We start from the raw sequence: 22,273 nt of genomic DNA, 5'->3' as shown, positions 1-22,273 counted from the left end.
GATAAACACTAATGTGCGGCTCCAAAATGAACTAAAAATACTATAAACAGGTATTACACTCAGAGTTGCTCTCATCGGCTTCCATACATTTTGCACCCGCGCGCGCATACATATAACGCTTTACCGTTATAACAATAGAACTGGGCTTCCGTAGTTTTATAATGGAGTGAAACCAGTGATACATAGTGATTAATTGCATATATAGTTACTAAACACATGCATTAAGTAAGTATACTATGTTAATATATATAATACATATGAAATATGACATGCATAACATAAATACAACATATTTCAATATATTCGGTAAACAATACTCACTGTCGACTGGAGAACTGGAGCGCACAGATACCTAGATTGTCTGACACGATAATATCAGGGACAATGCAATAATACCAACTAAAACAGAATAGAAGTAAGGTAGAACGAGTACTTACCACATTCTGATGTCTGTGCCTGGCTCACAAGTTATTGAATCTTCGATAAATCTTATAGGGCACGCGGACAAAGAAACATGTCCGTCACGACATAGCACCAGCCATGAACACCTCCCCGTGACGTAGTTTCCGCCTAACGGTACTCACCTATTTAAAACCCCAACTTACCGCGCTATTTCAAATACAACAGATACAACAAAGTAACAACATATACATGCTTCCGTGACAGACGTCACAATCAATATCTACCCACAAGGCTAGACATTTCTGCATTATGCAGGTACAAAACAGTGAGTATTCAATCAAATCGGAATATTAGATGGAATTATGATACGGTATATGGTGTAATAATATCCTAATTACATAGATGAATATTTCACATATTTTGTCATAATTTACAAGCGGCTGGGCACATTATATGTCAACAGCAAGCCGTTAACAGATTGCAACCAATTACTAAATTAATCTCGTTACCAGTCGAAATGTATGTATAAACAGTCATGCTATATATCTCAACAGAAATAGTGTAAAAGAGAATTTTGCCGTACACGTTTAACCAGCATGGTATTGCTACTCAATTTCGCAGTAGAGGCAGGGTATTCCAAATAAACCTATTATTCCAAGTTATTATAATGATTTCTTGAGAAATGCTAAGTGCCAATATGAATGTTGTGTTTTGACAGAAGATGTGAAGCCAAACGATTAATACCTCTTCTATATTTAAGATACATAGCTATAACGGGGGATGATAACAATACATAGGAAATGAAACGGGATAATACATACCAGAACGTCCACAGAAAGAAGCACAATGCTGACGAGCCCAGATTTCATATCTTGTGCATACGTCCTTGGAATAGGCTGAGCAGTCTATTGTATCATGACAGCCCGCCTTCGATGGTAGGATTGGTACTGGGGGTGTAGGTATCTTTGATAGGCATGGACCTGCAGCAAACCGTTCAAAGTATATATTGCGGGTGATAACTTAAATGTCGAAATTGACAAAATGAATCGTTAATTATACCAAGCACCCATGGTTGGCCGGATAAAAACGTTGGAATATGAAAAAGTATGTCATGACTGTTAGATGATCCCTGTTGGTGATCAAATGCCTCCTAACGCATTCCTACAATGGGGGATTTCGTTAATCATCGCTAAAAGGACACCCGAATATTCTCTCACCTACGACCAGTGTTCACTGTCTGGTCTTCTGAAGTTCTTTCACAATTATATTTCTAAAGTTCTGAAACAGTATCTTGGTGTTACAGATATCCTACCATCATACATTATGAAATGTATTGTATTAATTCCGTTCTATGGAAAAGCATTAATATCGTTTTAGAATGATACTCACACATCCTTGTATCCCATGCTTTGTTTGGATATTTCATGTAAAGCCTAGAGTTTGTTCAAAGTATTTCTATGAGAATAGAAAACAAATATGTTTCTAGGAAAGTTCAGCTGCAAATCTTTTTCAGCAGGAATATTTTTTTTCGATTTTCTATAGGCGAGTTTATGAGTTTAGTGCAGAAGGATTCCTGAAAGTAAAATGTAAAAAGAAACCCTGTCACCACATGCCTCAATATGAGCAGTTCCATGACTATTGACCCAGGTAGCGAATTAATATCAGACCGAATATCACAGAAGATACACTAATATGGACATCTATATCATGTTTGGGGTCATATCCTACTTCAGAACTCCTAGTAATGTCATGTTATTCCCTGTGTAGCCGTCAAAAGTACATCAACTGACAAAAAAAGAACCTTACGTTGTGTTCCTCACACTCCTTTTCCGAACTCGGAGACACCAGCAGACGTGACACAGCATTGGTTTACCATCGGGTCGTTATATGTGATAAGAACCAGATAGGGCATCGGAACTAGATAGTCAAGAATATGTTGGGTACCTGCTACAAAGTGGTCTGAGACATCGGTGGGGCACTCAGGGCGTACAGTCTCTAAATGCTATCTTTGTGGAGCATTGTCAAAAATAATTCCGAAGAACAATTTGAACGTATGCAGTTTTCAACAATTAATATCTTGTTTGTTTGGACGCAGCTGCGAATGAAGAGGTCGATGGCTTTGACATATAGCTGAAAAAGGTTGCTACAGTACCTAGTTTATTTTACTTGACTGATATATTTATCATATTATCTATAAGCGTACCTTAGCACATTTTAAAATCATACACTTAAATTCGGTACACTATGCTACGTTATAAAAAGTTGTAATACGCTAAATAAGCTTTGATGACGTGGGTATTACTAGGTAGAAATATGCTAATGTAGGTTCTGACACGCTGTCCTAAACTTATTTTAGGAGTTAGCTCAGTGGCGGAGTGAGGGTCTAAATGAATGTATGCACACTCCACATAGGGAAAACTGTGGTGGCATATTTCTGTCATCGTGTTATTTAAGGTCGAGTTATGTAACGTTACTTTGCTGAGATAATTATATCGACCTGTCGAGTTATCTCATAACTTGTTGAAATATTTATGTCGGCAAGTCGACTCACATTACGGAAAGTCGACTTACATCCTGGGACATTGACTTACCTTGTTAAAACGAGATCCATGGTAGTCAGCCGCGATAGTGTAACTCGACTTTACAATATGAATATGTGTATTTGTCGTGTTAAAAATCATCTTAACGACATAAATATCGCAATACGTCATGTTATAACTCGACTGGTCGGCATAACTATCTGGTCACAGCCGAGTTTCCCTAAGTCAACCTAAACTAACAGTGGCGATGGCAGTAATATACCACCATAGAAAACAAAGAGTTAAATTAATTGAAAATTGCCACCGGAAGGTGACAAATATTCCAATTTTAAAATTATAAAAAAACTCATATCAAAGTGATATAACAAATATTATACAAACAAATTGACACATAATTCAGTTTTATAAAATTATGTAAAAGGATTATGAAGCATAACATAATCCAGAACATCTCAATATTGATATTAAGGTGGGGATTCGATAGAACACGGCCGTAAAATTGAAAACATCTCAAAGAGGAATTAAAATAATAGAAATAGGGCGGGTATACACAGGGTAGGTTTTGGCAACTTGTTGGATTAATAACACCAAATGTTAAACAAAATGTATGACAATATGGCGCCCGTGAATTTTTTTCTTATATGAAGGGCTGATGACTTAGCCAATCAGATTATCTTTCAAAAAGTGACGCCATACGATACCCCATATAAGGGACAGCAAAGCAAAGGGCAACATCTACTAATATCTATCTATTTCTATATGTCAGTACCTAAAAATTAGCTACACATATAGCTTGCATATATACACATCATATGGTGCCAAAACCAGCTAACAAATGCGATAACTTAAATATGCCATGAGAGCGCTAAACGTACAGGTGTATACCATAATTGAGTTCGCAATGCTACATTTTACTACTGTAACACTAACTACATGCAGTAGAAGTAATCTTTATATTTTCATTTCTTCTATGATTTATCTGTACTCATAAATATATTTAAAATATGTTGTTTAGTTTTCCTTTATTTCTTCTATTTCGAGCAACTGTAAGAAATAAAAATATTTTGAATAATAAAATAATAGCTTTGATCTTCAATATGGAGTGTTTTGATTTAAATCACCAAATCTATAAATTCATTACAGACTATGCGGTGATATCATGAAACTTACTCAATTTTGACAAATAGCTGTATTTTGTATTAAAAGAGATTAGTTGATGTATGATGAGAATATATAATCAAACCACTTTAATCGTAGGTTATATATAGTATTGTTTTGTAGGCTAATCTACACTGAGGTACATTAGTCTTTAAGTACGTTACAATACGCTATTATAGCAACTATGAGCATGTCTCAAAAGCCATTTTAAGCAGCGTCAGCAATATATTTTTGCATTTGTTTAATCTCGCGGTAAATAATTATAAACTTGAGTGGTGTCCAAATAATAAACTCTCCAAACTAGCTTCCATTATAATCAGCGTTATTTCTGTCAATAAAATTTACTTTTATCACATTGGTTACTTAATATATGATCACTAAAACATCTGACTGCTCTATTTAATGACTTGTTTTCAGTCATTTATAATGCTTAGTATCTAAAATATCAGATGTACAAATGTTTTAAGGACTGCAAGTAATTATTTTTTGTCCGGCTGCAAGTTGGAATTATGCTGACGTTACCCCATCATTTTCGTCTCCTAATATATACGTTACCTCATTGACATGGTTCCATGTCTGTATGTAATGGTAGATTAATGGACGGACTGGTAGATAGGACCATGGAGGAATCAATGCACGTATTCATAAAGCTGTGTTATACACTGTTTTTTGAACTAATTATCACATCTATATACGAACAAAGTGTAATAGTTGAACGAAATGAAAAATAAGTATTACATTAATATCAAAGCAAAGTATATCGTGGCCATGATACTTGATATATACGCGACCTCACACGATATCCTCTGGTTGTCCTAAATAAATGAAAGTTGTTAACACAGTGATTATGTAACTCACGGTTTAATGACAAACTTGAATAATGGAGTTATGTCTATTGATATTTCCATCCGGATGTGACATTATTTTGTTAGAAAAACCTTTGCGAGGATTCATGTAAACAATATTTATTTTAATTTATTTTGAGACTATTTCTACTGTCATTACAAGAAGTTGTTTTTCGAAAACAATAACAATACCAACGTCACTTTGGCACCCTACCATCACATTAACGACACAATTATTAATAAGAATGCTGCACTATCCATACAGACAACGAAAACTTATAATTAAATTAGCGCTGCATACTGAACATAATACTGTTGCATTGTTCAATCCGTAGAATTCACATCTACTAGTCAACATAGCATCAATATACGAATTACATTTCTGATGCTGGAGGATTATATTGTCTTTTCTCCCGCCTGAATGGGAAGATGAGTAATTAAATCTAAGACTTGCACTTAAGTTGTTATTTCTTAGGACATATATAAGCGATATACCAGTAAAATGTATAAGTAACACTTAACCATTTTGTATCAGTTTATAACAAATGAAATCCCTTAAAAACCATGGTTAGTTTTGACATCCTCTTTTTTTGTCCAAAAAAGTAAAAAAAAAAAAAAAAAATCAACAGTTCACTAACATTGGGAATGCATGAACATGTGTTCAAAATTGCAAGCTTTAATGGCCCACAGCTTTTCCGAAACAAAAAATAACAGTTTCTTAAAAACAATAATAACGAAAGAACATGTATATCGGTGGCTTAAGAGTAGGTTACAACACCAAACGTATGCTAATTTTCCTATGTAATATATATCTTTACAGTGAAGATTCATTTCGTTGTCTTGTCGTCTGTCTCAGTGATTATCAACTAACGATCGGTATTTAGAACGACGGGGGTAAACATAATACGACCCGCGTTATGAAACTTAACATTTAATTTATTTTAATTAAATTGTTTAGGAATGGATAATAAGTGTAGTATTAACGTTAAGTTCATAAATTTTGCAACTCTACAAAATTATCAATTTCGTTTTACATTCCCATTTTAAAAATCAAAAACCGTTTCGGAGAGGTAGTGGGCCTTTAAGTTCGCGAGCTCTTTCGTGTCTCTTAGATAATTATTTTCGAATTTTCTAATTCGAGGACCAACTTAACAGGGAAAGATTGAATTCACAAGGTTACCGATTTCGATCGTTATAGTGCAATATGATACAGTTAAAGTGTAGAGTTGAGGGAGCAAGTATCCGGTGTCCCGAGACCATGTCTATTTCCCGAGGGGAAGGTACTGGCTGTTTCTCTTAATCCCATATCTTAATTAGTTTAATATACCGATGCACACTCGCTGATTGGTCGAGAGAAGTCACGTGTGAGGGCGACAAAACATCATGTATCCCTCTGAACGTCATGTTTCTCCAACTCGTACGTTTATCAATCGTTGTCGTTCGTGTAGCGGAACTCTCCAAGATATTCCGATAAGAAACAAAACGGATGGCAGACTACGCTTCCGTCTGCCTTTGACCGAGGAAATTATTAATAAGAGCGAAGCTCTATTCCAGTAACATGTACGTAAGCAAACGTACATACTGAAATCAATGAACTGCATACATGGATGTAAGGATTCATGACGTCTCATCATATCAACAAATGGCGTGAAATCATATGATTCGCATGCGCGAAACTCCAGGTAGAAAAATCAGAATCTTTGAGTTAATTTCTTTTTGAGTTTATGCTAAACAATAATGATATTATATACTTCTATAATTTTAGTACGTCCTTTTATTTCTAAATTATGTCATTTACCCTTGGAGGACCAATATTCGTCAGGGTAATCAATTTCCCTCGGAAATCAACAAACCAGCTAGAAATAAAATGTACCAGTTTTATCAACACAAATATATAATATGTTGTCTCAATTGTAAAACAAGTTATCTATCAATTCGTTATCTATCTATCGCGGTACGGACGATTTCTAACCGCCGGTCACTTGGTAATGGCCGACACATTAGGGACCTATTTTCGTCAGGGGGGCTGTTTCGCTTATTACGAAAATATTGAGATCAATATTGAGATCAATCCAAATAATTGATGAGCGGCTGGCACTTGTGAGATCGCATTTAAGCTGAAAATTCTTGTATTTACATCGATTTTAAATCTTTAAACCTATTGGTCATGGAAAGTGGCAAAACCCTCTGGTTATATAGATTAACGCTATGTTTCCAAAAGTATGGCACCAAAAAAATGGGTAAGCTGAATCGCAAAAATAATTTGTAATAACCCAAAATCTTGGCTATGAATCACATAATCAGACACGTGACTTCCGGTACTTTGTTGACATGCTGCTGATTAGTGCACACGGACAGTCAAGCGCTGACGGTATTGTTTTGAAGTTTCATTTAAAACGGACTTAAGAAAATACCTTCATTTTGGGATATATTGCTACATTGTATTCATAAAAAGCACTTGGTTATAACACAAACTCGCTTTTAAGCAGACCTTGATCAGATCAGTTTTGGCAGACGACACTCTTTTATGAAATCACGCAATAGTTCATAAGATATTTGCAAAATTGTAAACATGACAAAAACAGGTCCCTGACGAATATAGGGTACTTGACCATACATGAAATAGAAAATGAAATAAAATGAACATGTAGAGCTTCGCTCATCCCATACAGTGTATGATTCAAATTGTTCTTATGATAAAAGATGGTAATGGTGGTAATGTTTATATGATGCGACATGCTAAAGAGAGTTGATTTGGGCTAAATGATGCGGTAGATCTAACTTATGATTTAACAATAATCGTAACATTAGCCCAAACTTTTCCAACAAACTACTTAAATTCCAGCCACTACGTCAGACTTGTATTCTGGCGCGAGAAAAACTTTTTTTTTTCAGTACAATAAATGAGCATGAACGACTACTCTTTACATATTTAATAACGGATATCGATGAATATTTTGACGCTATAATTAACCCTAGTCATGCTGTGACCGACTAAAGTCGGTTCTTCGGTGTCGTGCGGATACCGACTTTAGTCGGTCTGTGTACTGTACGGCCACTTCGTTTTTTGTAATATGAATAGTTCTAAAATAAAACTGATTTCAAAGTTAATTTCGATACTGGCCATTCAATAAATATGTCAGCTTTATGTGTGTAAAATATGTAAACCTAACTCGTTTGCGTTACCAAGTACCGTGCCGTAATTGTCTGCTAGCAGGGATTTTCTCTTGTTACATGATATTTTTAGCCCTGAAAAACCCGCCCGGAAACTCAGAATGGATATTCTGAACAAGCGCAGTGCGGTCGTGACCTCACTTCCGCGCACATGTCTGCAAATATCAAAACAGGTACTCCGGTAAAAAAACGGCACTCAGACGACGATTCGATCTTAATCGGCCGATTCTTCTGCACGTACGTAATATTTATATCGCACTTGAAATTGCTAGTTGCAGTTTATGGTCAAATATATTTATAAATACGGCGAAAATCGATGTTATTTCCAGTCTCAAATTGATCTACTCTTATTGTCATTACGTCATCATAACATGTGTAAACTGGAGTAACCTGTTTTGACGAAGACGAAAATCACTAAATTCGTTCTATTTTCGCAACGATAGTCAAATTAAATGATTGGATTATATAGAACTGTTATGTTGTTATTTGTTATTTATTGTTTGGGATGCTTTAATGGCCAAGTGGTCATAAAAACGAACCAGAATTGAGATTGACCAGACGGTCGTGGGTCCGGTGTCGGAATTTCGCTATGGCGGACGGGAATTTCTTGCTCCGAAATGTTTTGCCGGAAAATCGCGATCTATTTTAAGGAGATATTTCTTAATGAGGACAGCGATGATGCTGAGTTTGAGGGATGAGACGGTGATGATTTTGATGTAGTAGAGGAACACCGGAATGTGTTTGATGATGACAGCTGGGTGCAAGGCGCTCTACCCCCGTCTGGACGGACTTTTATTGGAAACGCTGGCGTTTCAAATCCTCCGGAGGAAAGCGAGACGTTGTCTCATTTGGACATTTTTCAGAGGTTTTTCACCGAAGATGTCATTGGTATGATGGTACTGGAGACCAACAGATATGCAGCCTCCTACTTGGAGAACAGGACCCTGCCACAACAACTCCAGGTTGAAGAATTGGGTACCTACAACAGTTGGTGAGATGAAGGCATTCTTGGGGATGGTGATAGCTATGGGACTTGTCAGACAGACCGATATTCAGGAATATTGGATAACTAACGAGGTAACAAGTACGCCATTTTTTGGGACTGTTATGTCTAGAGATAGGTTTATGAATGTTATGAGTTTTTTTCATCTATGTGACAACAATACTGCTGTGCAGCGAGGCCTTGATGGCTATTCCCCTTTACAGAAGTTAGGTAGACCCTACACAGAAATTTTAAAGAGTTTTGAAAACTGTTACAATCCTGGAAGGAACATTGCTATTGATGAAGGTATGATACCGTGGCGAGGGAAGTTGAACTTTCGTGTATATAGCCCTGATAAACCAATCAAGTATGGACTCAAGATGTAAATGCTGTGTGATTCTACGAATGGATACTGTAGTCGGCTTGAGTTATACACTGGTCGCGAGGGAGTACAGCTGGACTGTAGTGGGAATGGTTCGACTTATGATGTAGTGATGCGGTTGATGGAGCCATATTTGAACAAGGGACATCACCTATACACTGACAACTACTACAGTAGCCCTCAGTTATTTTATGATTTGTTTATGAATGCCACACTGGCTTGTGGAACTTTGAGGAGCAATAGGAGAGGTGTTCCAAAGGCAATGAAGGAGGCACATCCGGCAAAAGGAGAGATATCCGTGTTCAATAATGGAACTCTGGTCGCCCTAAAGTATGCTGACAAGAAGGATGTGTCCTTTCTTACTACAATTCATGAAGGTATGTTTGTGTTGCATGGAGTATCAACATACATGTATACATGTACATAATTTTAAGTATAATCTACTGAGTACAGTACAGTATGTTGCTGGATGTGTTAAAATTTGATTTCACAGAAAAAAATTATATACCAGTAATAACAACTGAGAACTAGACTCATTTTTTATAAATGTTAAAAACTTACAATATTTTTACCCTGTGCAATTACATGGGTAAGTATTTTTAATTTTAGTTTTAAATTTTGAGTTCTAATTAAAAAAAAACCAGAAAATTCAGATTACTATTTCATTATTACAGGTGTAATGGTTGATACAGGAAAGCGTGACCATGATGGAAACAGAATTGTCCGGCCAGACTGTGTCTTGAGCTACAAGAAGTACATGGAAGCAGTAGACAGGTAAGTTAAATAGCCAGACTAAATTGAATTCTTACAGATAAAACACTATTGATAGATTAATAATATGAGAACCATTGAAATTTAATCTGTTGAAAAAGATTTGTTTACATTGTAAAAACTGCATCACTGATGCTAGTTTTTTTATTGGTTTAACATCCCAGGTACTGACCACTAGCTGGTGGTTTTTGTCCGGTTACTCTGACTTTCCTCAACCAACAAACCTGGCACCTCCTTATATGACCTTGCCTTTTAATAGGGCGTTAAACCAATGAAAAAAGTGCTATTAGCTGATGCTAGGAGATTTGCATGTCAGCAAATGAGTTTATTTTGCATGTCATATCTCAAAGCATTTTTTTTCTGAAAAGTTTAAAATCAAAACATCACTCTAAATAAAGGACATTGCTTTAGCAGGTGTGATCAGATGGTATCCTACAATGGATTCGACAGACGGACATTGAAATGGTGGAAGAAGGTCTTCTTTCATATCCTTGGCATTGCAGTCCTGAATTCTTACATAATCTGCAAAAAAAAGAGTCAGCACCCAGTTCTTCAAAGGGTATTCAGGTAATGAAATACAAGTAAAAACACATAGCGTCAGCTGAGGATGCAGATGTATTATTGGAAAGAAAACATATCTGTCTTAATTAACGTAAGACAGAATTAACTTAAGACAGAATAGATTTTAAAAAAATGGGTTTTGAAGGTGCATTTTACTGTTAGATATTAATTTTTAAAAAATCAGGAACTTTGATCATGTACAAAAAGAAAGTTTTCAATTGGAGCATAAAAATTTTGACATCAAAGGCGTTTTGTGTGAAATCGTGAAAATTTACATTCCCATAATCCATTAATTTTACATTTTCAGGAGAGAAGTTGTCCGCCAACTTGTCATGGAGGCTGATGTCACAGGACCAGAATCTAGAGGTAGGAAAAAGGGAGACAACCTTCAGCGCCTGTCAGCGAGACATTTCATAGGGCAACTTCCACCAACGGGAACCAAATCAGCAGCTAGGAGGAGATGTGTTGTCTGTGGGCCTGGTGAGATGGAGCTGTATAGAGCACAATATCAAGGCCTTCCTGCTCCAAGACGTCTTGGAAGGGAAACCACTTTCCAGTGTAAACAGTGTTGTGTTCCACTGTGTGTTGATCCTTGTTTCGAACTATATCACACTAAAGCAGAGTTTGTGTTGGCTTACAAAAGACTAAGACTTACCACCCAACCTGGACAAGAAGAGTAGACTTTGAATCGATAAATTCAAAATTGTTTATATGATGACATGTTGTGCCAGGCTATGTATATACTTGACAATTACTTAAAACATGATTCATTGAATAAGTTGTGATGTAATTATAATTGATGTTGACCAGGAAATCAGGAAATGTACCAGTCTAAATTTTGGTGGAATATTGCATGTAAAGTGAATTGGCTAAATTGAGTTAAAGAGAGTTATTTTATGCCAAACTACTAGTCAGTCTGATGCATTAAAATAGAAATTAATTCAATAAACATGTTACTTATTTTCACTTTTTCTTAGACAATGCACATGTTTCAAGACCTTAACTCTTCCACTTTGTTAAAAATCCTTTGAAGCGGATTATCTCCCTTGATCGATTTATTATGACAAGTGTACATTTGCCATATGAAGTTTTTTTTCTCTTTTTAATTAAAAAATGAATGTAAATTAAATAAATTGATAAAAGATATGGATGAGTTTAATTCTAAAATATGATTGTTCGCTTAAATTTTGACATTAATATTAATACAAAATATTCATGATTGAAGTTTTATCGTTGTTATGTTGTTGTTTTTGTATTTCCTGTAAGGTGAGAAAATCGCCTTGAATTTGCTCATGAGGCTTCCCAAAAGTTAAACAGCATATTTGAAAATATTTTTGGAGCAGAAAAAAAATTTAAAAAAAAAAAAGGAATCAAGAATTCAGCCCTAGACGTCAGTAGAATATTAAACAATACAGCATGACAAGGGTTAATACATGTTACAATTTTGTTTCAAAAGGTAAATCTTCATTGGTGTCCAAAAATCAGATTTCCTTTTTCATCTTTACTATTACTTTTGATGGTGTTATCTGTTAACTAAAATATATATACGAATGCGTGTTTTCTTTCTGGGTTTCGTTAGGAATAAGCCAAGTTCAAATCTTAGTTCATGAGAAACTTACGACCGGTCATAGATTGCTTAGTGGAACAGAACTTAATAAATAAATTCCGGACCAAATAGCTTACTAACGTAACTGTACTAGAAATTAGCACGTTAAGTGAAAACGAAACCTGATGAATTAGTTTTGGTCCGCGAACCTCTTCCGACAATAGATCATTCAATTATCCCGTTCTTTTTCTACGTACGTGTAACTTGCAATGAAATAACATAGTTATTGTTACAATCAAGAATAACAGTAATGAGAAACCAGCAGATAAATTCAAAATACAATTTAATTATAGATACAATATTATACAGAGATGGTTTTCAATATCTAAAGTAATTGGTGGTGGTACAAGATTTATACGATAATTTAAAATGTTACTTATATGTATGGGAATGTCCTGGTATACCTCTTGATCCTTCCAGGTTATAAAGTTAACAATAATCACAAATCCACAAGGAAATCGAATGTCCATAGATGATTTGTAAAGTTCCAGGCAATATAATAAATCCACACAAAGTGTTGTAATAATCCCCAGATAAAGTCACAATAGCTCTCCTAATAGAATCGTATATGGCGCTGTACAATTCTTGATATGTCTAATTACAGGTATCATTACAGTTCTGATTAGTCTTCGACAGCTGGAGTATATATAGCTAAACCATAATTCAAGAATATTGGAGAAACTTCAACTTATAGAAATATCTAACTAAAAAAGTAAACAAATAAACACACAGAACTTTCTGGAAATAGATCAATCTAGATCCCTACTTAAATCAACATGTTTACAAACATGTATGCTTATCCATGATTTTATTTTAGAAAGTTCTATAACCTAAATTAATAATATGAAATAGATCTAGAATGTATTGATAACATAGCTATAGGAGTTATCTAATAACTACATGTATTTAGTGTCATACATAACAATATTATTATTTATATTCTGCAGGTAAAGGCCATAATCTACAAAAAAACAATAATTGATTTGATTTTAATTGATAACCGGAACTTGTATGGGTGTTTCAGATGCATAATTTTTGTCCACTGTGTTTACCTAGGTCCCAGTTCGTAGTTATTCACTGACGATTTACACCTGTCTGTGTAATAGAACAATGAATGTCGTTATCTTTTCAGACCACTCATATTCGAAGATAGGCGGCTTTACTCTGTTGCACTGATATTGATTTTTGTATTATTTTCGACCTTATACTGTACCATAAACAGATATTTAAACACGTGATTTACTACGATTTAGGTCATAGTGATAGGACAGCTATTGTTTTATATTTATTTATTGACAGTTCATTGGGATTAAATTATTATCATTTTTATGATGGTCTTAATAAGTGAACAACCTCAGAATTCTTCGTTTGAAGCATGGAATGTCGCAAAAAGTGAATACGTTAGGTGTATGTATACCGTTGTTTTAAGTAAAATGGATTGACTGCGTTTTACCATTATTGTTTAGCGATATTCCGGTAAAAAAGTTCAGTAGATATATTTCGGTCACAAAAGCTCATAATCAAGTACTCTTTATTTATTATTTTAATAGCATTTGTAAAATAAAGTATGAATTCATATATTTCCAAAATATATATTATAAAACAGTTAGTGTTATATTAACACATGTGATGAACATGCGGAAATACAGAAACAATGAATGTTCATTTCAAAACGTTACGTTTCAGCATATACTATGTAAGTGCAGGAGGTTTATTGAATATAATATACATGCAAAAATAATGCTTCAATTTGTCATCTGGTTTTTTTTTTTAATCTAAAATTCGAACCTCATATTTGTCAAATAAAACTTTCTACTCTTATCTAATATTTGATTCATAATGAGGAAAAACGGTTAAAGCTAGTATATTAATAATCACTAAAAGAAAATAAATTCAAAGTAAAATCAAAATCATTTCTATGGAATTCAGCCACTATAGGGCCTTCTTCAGACTTGAACTCTGAAAATAATAATGTTCACCCTTTGACCTCTAAATTATCATGCGCAATCTATAAAAATGTCATGTTCTCAATAACATATCTTTATGCATAGGATTGTGCTTACCATTTATGGTCTTAAAACGGCCAACATGGATACCCTTATTCCTGTTAACAAGCATGTTTGCTGCGATTATTTAGAGACAAATTGAGTAATTACATAATTATATAAAGTTGGTAACACATATATATAGGTATATATTGTTGGTATCTCAGATAAATTTCAAACTGCCCATCTGCGATATTAAAGAAAACTTTTGCAGCAACATCCTTACAAAGTCATCGCAGCTTCTATACATTGTCTCTCGTCACATGTGGTAGTATTGAGCAGCCTACTAATGGAGTCATACACTGTAAAGTTTTGATTTGATACATGTCTGATTTTTGTAACATATACGTCAAATTGCATTGAATTTGAAAAAATAAAATTATATAACTATTTATAAAAATACAGATTAAGTCTGCAAATTAAAGCATGCTACAGTGTAATAACATTTTCAAGAACAAAAGCACTTCACAATGTCTTGTGAAATGTCCTATACATATTTTGCATCATACGGTTTAATATAATTTTAAAAACAAGTACAGACGGCTGACAGTGTAAACTTTGATAATATACAACATTGACGTACCTATACACAGGTCGACACCGTGACGTCCTGCGATAAACAGGCCAGGACTGTAATGGCTAGCTCAAACACCACTGCATATACAACACTTCAGCTTCATAAGAATGAAAGTGTAGTAGAAAACAAACTTACCGGTATGTATACCATCCATTTGCTCAATGCATCCCTTTGACATTTCTGATGAAAAAATGTGTCTCTAGCCGCCGTGTTAGTATATGTGTAGTATGTTGTTTTCTTGGCGTTGATTGGTCAATTAATTAAATTACCTCTCAGGTGATAGATGTTTTTAAGTTTAACCTAATTTGGCATCAAGTCTAATATGTTCTTGATGGCTCCGGAGTAAGAATATTGCCTTCTATTGAACAAAACAATAAATTAGGAATGTATTGAGCTTCGCTAAGCCTTTGTCTAAACCTTATCCCGTTCTTGAAGATCAACATTTTTTAGGTATAAATGCAAATTGGATTTAAGAGAAAAATAACAGTGGTAAGTTCAATTGCTTTGGTATTTTGATAGAACATAGAGTAGGTTTTAAAAATGCTCTCAGATTTTTTACAATGGTAATGAGGTTGATCAGGAGTTATGCCTTAATTATAGGTATGGAAATAGGTTGGTAGCTAATCATAATTCAGGCCAGATACAGGGACGCAGAATCAAACCAAAAATATATTCCTGGAAATCCCCTTTTGGGCACAAGATTTCATAGAGAGGTGAATGTTTCGGAGCCTGCTGATTGGGTATTCAGGGCGCATCAGTTTCAAATGTTTAATGTGTGGGTTGGGCAATACATGTAGATGTAAAATATGTAAAGAAATTTTAAAATTATGTCAAGTGTGTGTCTGACAGGGGGAGGTAATCAATATTGGAATTTCATGAATATTTTGGTCAATTTTTGGTGCGGAATTCAACATAAGATGGAACCCCCCAGATAAAAGTTTAGCAAGATGGTAGATCTTTATTTATTTTTATTCACAGGTATGCCAGATGTCATTCTTCAAAATTAGTGACAGGTGACCAGACTTGAAAACAGTGGCAAACGTTAATATATCGTATATAGCGAAATCATTTGGTTTTTCGGTCTCTACAGGCCAATATGGACGAGTCTTATGCGCTTGTATTGATCGATATATATGTAAATAAAACAATGTGTTAAGATTTCAGCAATGGACCATGCATTATAGGCCATGGGCTAGGAGGGTCCCACATGCAACCCCTCTCCCCTCCCCCAACCTCCGAACCAATATTTCTCTTAAGTCTTATGACCCACTGATCACAAATTAAAATGTTAACATGGCAATTTTGCAACTGAAGTAGACAGATGAGGTATCAAAATGACCACAACAGAACAACACATACATATCAGGACCAAATAGTCCAATATAATTATTATGTTGTGATTTGTACGCAGGAAATAAGATTTTAAGCTCAAAAATGGTAATTTTCAGCTTTTTTTCATATTTGGCTTGACGCAGCAATTTTTTTCCCGAACAACAAATGATTATTCGTAATCAGTTATTTGATCTCTTGTCAATAAGTAAAAACAACAGCAAAATTATATATAAATGCAAAAAAAGAATTACTGTTGCACCATCATTTGGTTTACAAAACATCGCCGGGTGTATTGTTATATCTTTTTAAATAGAACATTGACGATTTATAAGTAGAAAAAAAACTTATGTAAAGTTGACAGAATATCTAGGTTGGACAAGTAACATTTTCACATAATTTAACTACAGTGTCACATATTTCTTTCACTGGTTCTTAATGATAATCATTATCATTGTGCGTGCTTTCTCGCCTCACTGCTTCATCCACTGAAGAAACTCGGCATGTCTAGTAGCTGGTAGTCCAAATCAGAGTTATCGAGATATCAGTATAAAATTCGTCGAAAGTCAGAGCGTCTTTTTCATTGTCGATGAGCTGATGTGACACTACATTTGTACATTACCAGCGTTATTCTAGCCTTTCATCTTTCATGATCCATCCATGGCCAGAGTTCATATCATGAACAACAGGTTCAGAGATCTCCTTCAGATTATCACATATGGTATATGCTCTTTCAGACTTTTCTGGCATAATGAAAATTACACGAGATCCACACTCTTCGAATGGTAGAATTGGTTCTTCTTAGCACAAAGCTCCATAATTTGTATGAATACCATTCATCAATTTTGTAAACCCTCGTGCGACCATAAATGGCACATGTGATATCAACTAGGTCATTAATGAGGCCATAAATGTTAACTGTTTTTCATTGGCCTGACTTTTTCCACTCCCTTGAAAGTGCTGCTTGTTTCATTTCTGGTGTATGAGTAAAGAGACCATTGAAGACTCTCCAGAAAAAAAAGTTCTCTACAGTGCTTTCCAGACATGGCAAATAGTGGAACTTCACTGCAGACCCCATTTATGACCTCAAATAATCCATCTGTGCCATCTATGGTCATTGCGGGATCACAAGAATGAAGATTGTGCTTTGTACGAGTTAAGGAGAACCAGCTCAACCCTTCGCAGAATGTAGATCGATCTGGTGTCTTTTCCATCATGCAGGGGAGGTCTATGTTAACTCTAGTCATGGACGATTGACAAGTTAGAACTGCGATGGTAACCATGTAATGTAATGTCACATTAGCTCATTAGCTCATCGCCATCGAAGACAAAGAACTAGTGAAAGAAATATATGACACTGTAGTAACCATATGACATTTCCTTATATTTACACTTGCTAGGCTTGTTCACTATACGCAAGTACTAGCCGATTGTGTTTACCATAACTGCATGGTAACATTGAACTTTGAATTTGCGTATGAAAATGTTCTATGCAACATAAAGGGGCTACTTTTTTTTAAAGAAACACATGGCTTTGTTTACATTTTGACGCAACATTACGTGTTATATTGTTGTTTTTCATAGAATTTGGAAAAATATGAACAATACATATGTGTTTTATATTTATACATGATACAAACATTTTTTAAATTAACAATTGTATAAAGAAACGGGAAAAATATCCCGACCGGGGCGACGTGCAGTGCTTTCACTTTTGTTAAAAATGATGGATGTCAAATGTAAACATTACCTCTGTGTCTGTGTTCGTCCTACGATCAAGTCTTTGGGGTGGACGGGCGTGGGACCCTCTGACAGAGGTCAGTTATAAACATATCCTCTTGTCTCTGTTCTTTGAGAATTTAATCGTGTGTATTATAAAACATGCACAGCTAGTAATCCACGTGTTGACAGTTACGCGTCAACACAGCTACATTGTTCAATCTATCGATGGCGATGGATCTAAGCGTAGATTATATAATCACATGGCTCCGAAGGATGTAATATCGTCAAGTCAGACGACAATCTCAAACACATTGAGCTACTTGAAAACCGGTTTTTGACAACTTGGCAAACTCCAGTGTGTAAGCGTGCGTCAGCTTCGCCTCGCTGCACAACGGTCACCGAGTCCACACATGTGGCCGAGTACAAATACTTTGTTATTACGCTATATATTAACTTTTAGCAAAATTGAATATATATTTAAAAGTCTGATCTGATTAAATAAAATTATCTCATAAATTTACTTTGTTTGTCATGTTTATTTAACACTAAAATATTGAACTTTTTTGTCGTCGCGGATGGATAATTCTATCTTACGTGAAGCGTCATAATTCGCTGTTCAATTGAGTAAGCTCCTCCCACTTTTGACCGACTTTTATTGAATAATTATGTCACTTTCAAATGATAATTTTATTGCATAAAGTATAAATAAAAAGACGTGTGAGTGTAAATATAGGGATTGGATTGCGCTTTTATGTTAACCATGCTTGTATGGAGCAATTCCTCTAAGAATATATTCAATATGGGGCGCTAACGCACAAATAACTGATAAAGAACACTTTTGCTGCGTCAAGCCATTTATAAAAAAATTGCTGAAAAATTACCATTTTTGAGCTTAAAATCTTTTTTTTTTTTCATTTCTTGCGTACAAATCGCTACATATCTTGGATTATTTGGTCTTGATATGTATTTGTTGTTCTATAGTGGTTAATTTAATACCTTAATCGTCTACTTCAGTTGAAAAATGTCAATGTTATGACCATTTTTTCACTTTTTAGTGAAATTCGAAATATCGGCCATTTTGATGACGTCATAACCGGAACTTATACAATGTTAATATTGGCTTTTGTTGTTATTAATGTTTAAACAACTTGAAAAGTGGCCAAAAACTGATTAGAAATAATAGTTTGCTGTTGGAAAACATTTTTGCCGCGTCAAACCAAATATGAAAAAATTTGCTAAAAACTAACCATTTTTGAGCTTAAAATCCGATTTCTTTCATTTCCTGCGTAAATATCACTACAACTATTGGATTACTTGTTCCTGATATGTATTTGTTGTTTTATTTTGGTCATTTTGATACCTCATTCTTCTATTCGGTTGAAAAATGTAAATGTTATGGCTATTTTTCATTTTTAGTGAAATTCGAGATGGCAGCCATCTTGATGACGTCATAACCGGAATTCATCCCAACTTATACAATGTTAACATTTTGATTTGTGATCAGTGGATCATAAGGCATAAGACAAATATTGGTTCGGAAGGGTTTTTTTTTTTTTTATGTTTTTTTTTGGGGGGGGGTTGCATGTGGGACCCTCCTAGCCCATGGCCAATTATTATTGTGATTGTCTGTTTATTGCGTAATGGTGCAGACAAAAAGATTAGTAGTTATCTCGCATTTATCACTATTTAAGGTCTCTTATATATGTTTAAGGGTGTGCATGGACGATTTATTCACAATGTATCGTTTACCGTACGAGCAGGACATTCATATTTTTTGAGATAATTCCCTTCATTATAGAATGGTTGTTAAAGTTTCATTTCATGTAATTTTCACCATCACAAACTGTCATAAAACATATAATGCGTGCATATAGGATGCTTATATATGATGTTTTAGGTCTACAAAAGCATCAATATACTATTAGTAAATGTCGCATGAAATATCACACGTTTTGAAAGAATCGCCACAGTCAACACCATGCCTCATACATTTGTTCTTGATCATTACTTAGTTTTTTTTTTCTTTGCTGGTAGAAGTGTACTTCAGTCTGTGCCAATCTAGTGAACACGTGCTAGCAATAGTGTAAAGAGTTGTAGGTAAGTCATGCACGGGTTTGAACAAATGTTTCCATCCCCAGTTTTTGATTTGTCATGTCTTGAAATTGCTTTACTTAAAATACATTCTTCAGGTCAAGTTGAGTCCTTTTGAGAGAGTTATGATAACATATTACTAAAGGTATATATATGTTAAATGCAGAATGTGGTTGGTCCTTTTTACCTGACGCCATGCCCCTATTACCAAACACGTCACGTGCCTTGTTTGTCCCAAGAACACGTTTACTAAACTACCAAAATACCAGGCAGTGGCTTGACAATTAAGTAAACAAAATAGGTGTGACCACTCCAGGACCCTTGACAAACACCCCAGTGGCCCTAATTAGCAGCCTTGGCTATTTTGACCTTGGCTTGTGGTGTCACTTTCAGGTATGTGTATTACGTAAGCTGAAGTCAAGCAGCCGATCGGCAGCCTAAAAAAATCAGCTGGTCTTTCAATACATTTTATGACTACAGCTAGTGAGCACTACTACAAAAACAAAAACAAATACTGCTTGCAACTGTAAATGATTTACTCACTTTTAATGTTTAATAGACCTATCTATATCTGATGGGTGTCACAAGCTTTGCAATCGTAATGGCCGCCATTTTGGGTATTGAAATAGTTGATCCGGAGGTAAAGAATTTCAGGATTTTACTATTATTACATGTTTTAAAAATGAAAACGGTCTTATTTTTTTAAGAATTTCGGTTTGCATTAACTTTTAGAAAAAAATATATTAATATTAATAAATTTATTAATAGCAAATTTATTAAAATAAGACAAAAATACATTCTGAATACTATTGTAACAATTATCTGTATTTTCTTAATTTAGTGCATGTAAACATTATTTTAATTAGTTATCCATTATTATTCAATTCAATACAGTATTTGTGATATTTCAATAAAGACATATTAAAATAAATGTAATTGGATTGGAATAAAGGTACACATTCGCATTTCCCCCATTCTTTTAATTAATATAAATGGAATTTCGAGCTTTCTTGTGAGTCAATTATATTCATGATCGTATGATCGGTAGATTGCAATTTCCTAAATCATTTTTTAACGCAGAATAATTAAATTGATGTCCTGATATTACTTAGCAACTCAGATAATTTTTTCAAGCATTTAAGGATGTACACCTCTGTGAAGTCAAAATTTCCTTGTATTAAACTTTTTTTCTCATATAGATTTTTGGAAAAAGGAGTTCATACCATAAAAGAAAATGGAAGAAAAACATATGTCCGTGTGCTCGTTTTTGAGCTTTTGTCACTCAAAGACGCCTAGTTGACAAAATATTGGATTTTATGGAAATTTTGTCGTTTTGACCATATAAGATAGAGATTAAAACCATACTTTCCTAATGAGGTGTTTGATATGTATGAATGTTTGTAGAATTCATTTTCTAGTATTCTTCTTTAAAAATATACTAGTTTTGATCAATTAGACTAATATTTTTTCTCAGAATAACAACATGTTTTTGATATATTTATGTCGTTTTATTTACACTTGTGACTGTAAAGTGTTCCTATTCTATACATCGTTCAAACTGCTGATTTGTAGTAGGGGAATTAATCAACGTGACCCTGTGCATTTATTCTTTTCTACTTAACATGGATTCAATATTTCAATTGCCCCAATGACAGTGTTTTGCCATAATTTTACTTCATTTCAGGCCAGGTTTCGCATTATCTGCATGTAGTAAAAACCTACTTTCGCTTCGCGTGTGTCTGGCATATCGCTTATATCGTCGAAAAATTACGACGGGCCGCTTAAGACTCGTATATTTCGGAGAGTCGACTATTGCTCTGGAATTGTTTTGAAAGGTAAGCTAAATGGTCTTGTTGATGTCACATTTTTTCATATCATATAAAGGAAAACTGCGAAGTAAATTGTCTAGATTTCTCGATATTGTGATAGTCGTAATTTTATTCAGAACTTTTAGGTCAGTTAATAAGGATATTACCCGTTCTTTGTAGTTCATCTTTAAGTCGGTGTTATTTTAACTGTGAATAATATTCATTTCCTTAGGTGGGTGAGTACGTTGTGGTATATGCGAATGAATTAAGTCATACATTA

General features: G+C 34.6%; 1 protein-coding gene and 1 pseudogene across 1 annotated transcript in view; both read left to right on the top strand.

The window, feature by feature from the left end:
• Positions 1-22,273, top strand: part of LOC138329825 (tropomyosin-like) — a 1,360,115-nt gene that overhangs the window by 356,364 nt on the left and 981,478 nt on the right. The gene's annotated exons all lie outside the window — the stretch shown is intronic.
• LOC138329826 (piggyBac transposable element-derived protein 4-like) lies at positions 8,737-11,858 on the top strand (annotated as a pseudogene).

The sequence above is a fragment of the Argopecten irradians genome, chromosome 8 (assembly GCF_041381155.1).
Source record: "Argopecten irradians isolate NY chromosome 8, Ai_NY, whole genome shotgun sequence".
Classification (NCBI taxonomy): domain Eukaryota; kingdom Metazoa; phylum Mollusca; class Bivalvia; order Pectinida; family Pectinidae; genus Argopecten; species Argopecten irradians.
Note: the sequence above shows the minus strand (reverse complement) of the source record. Positions and strands in the feature narration are given on the sequence as shown.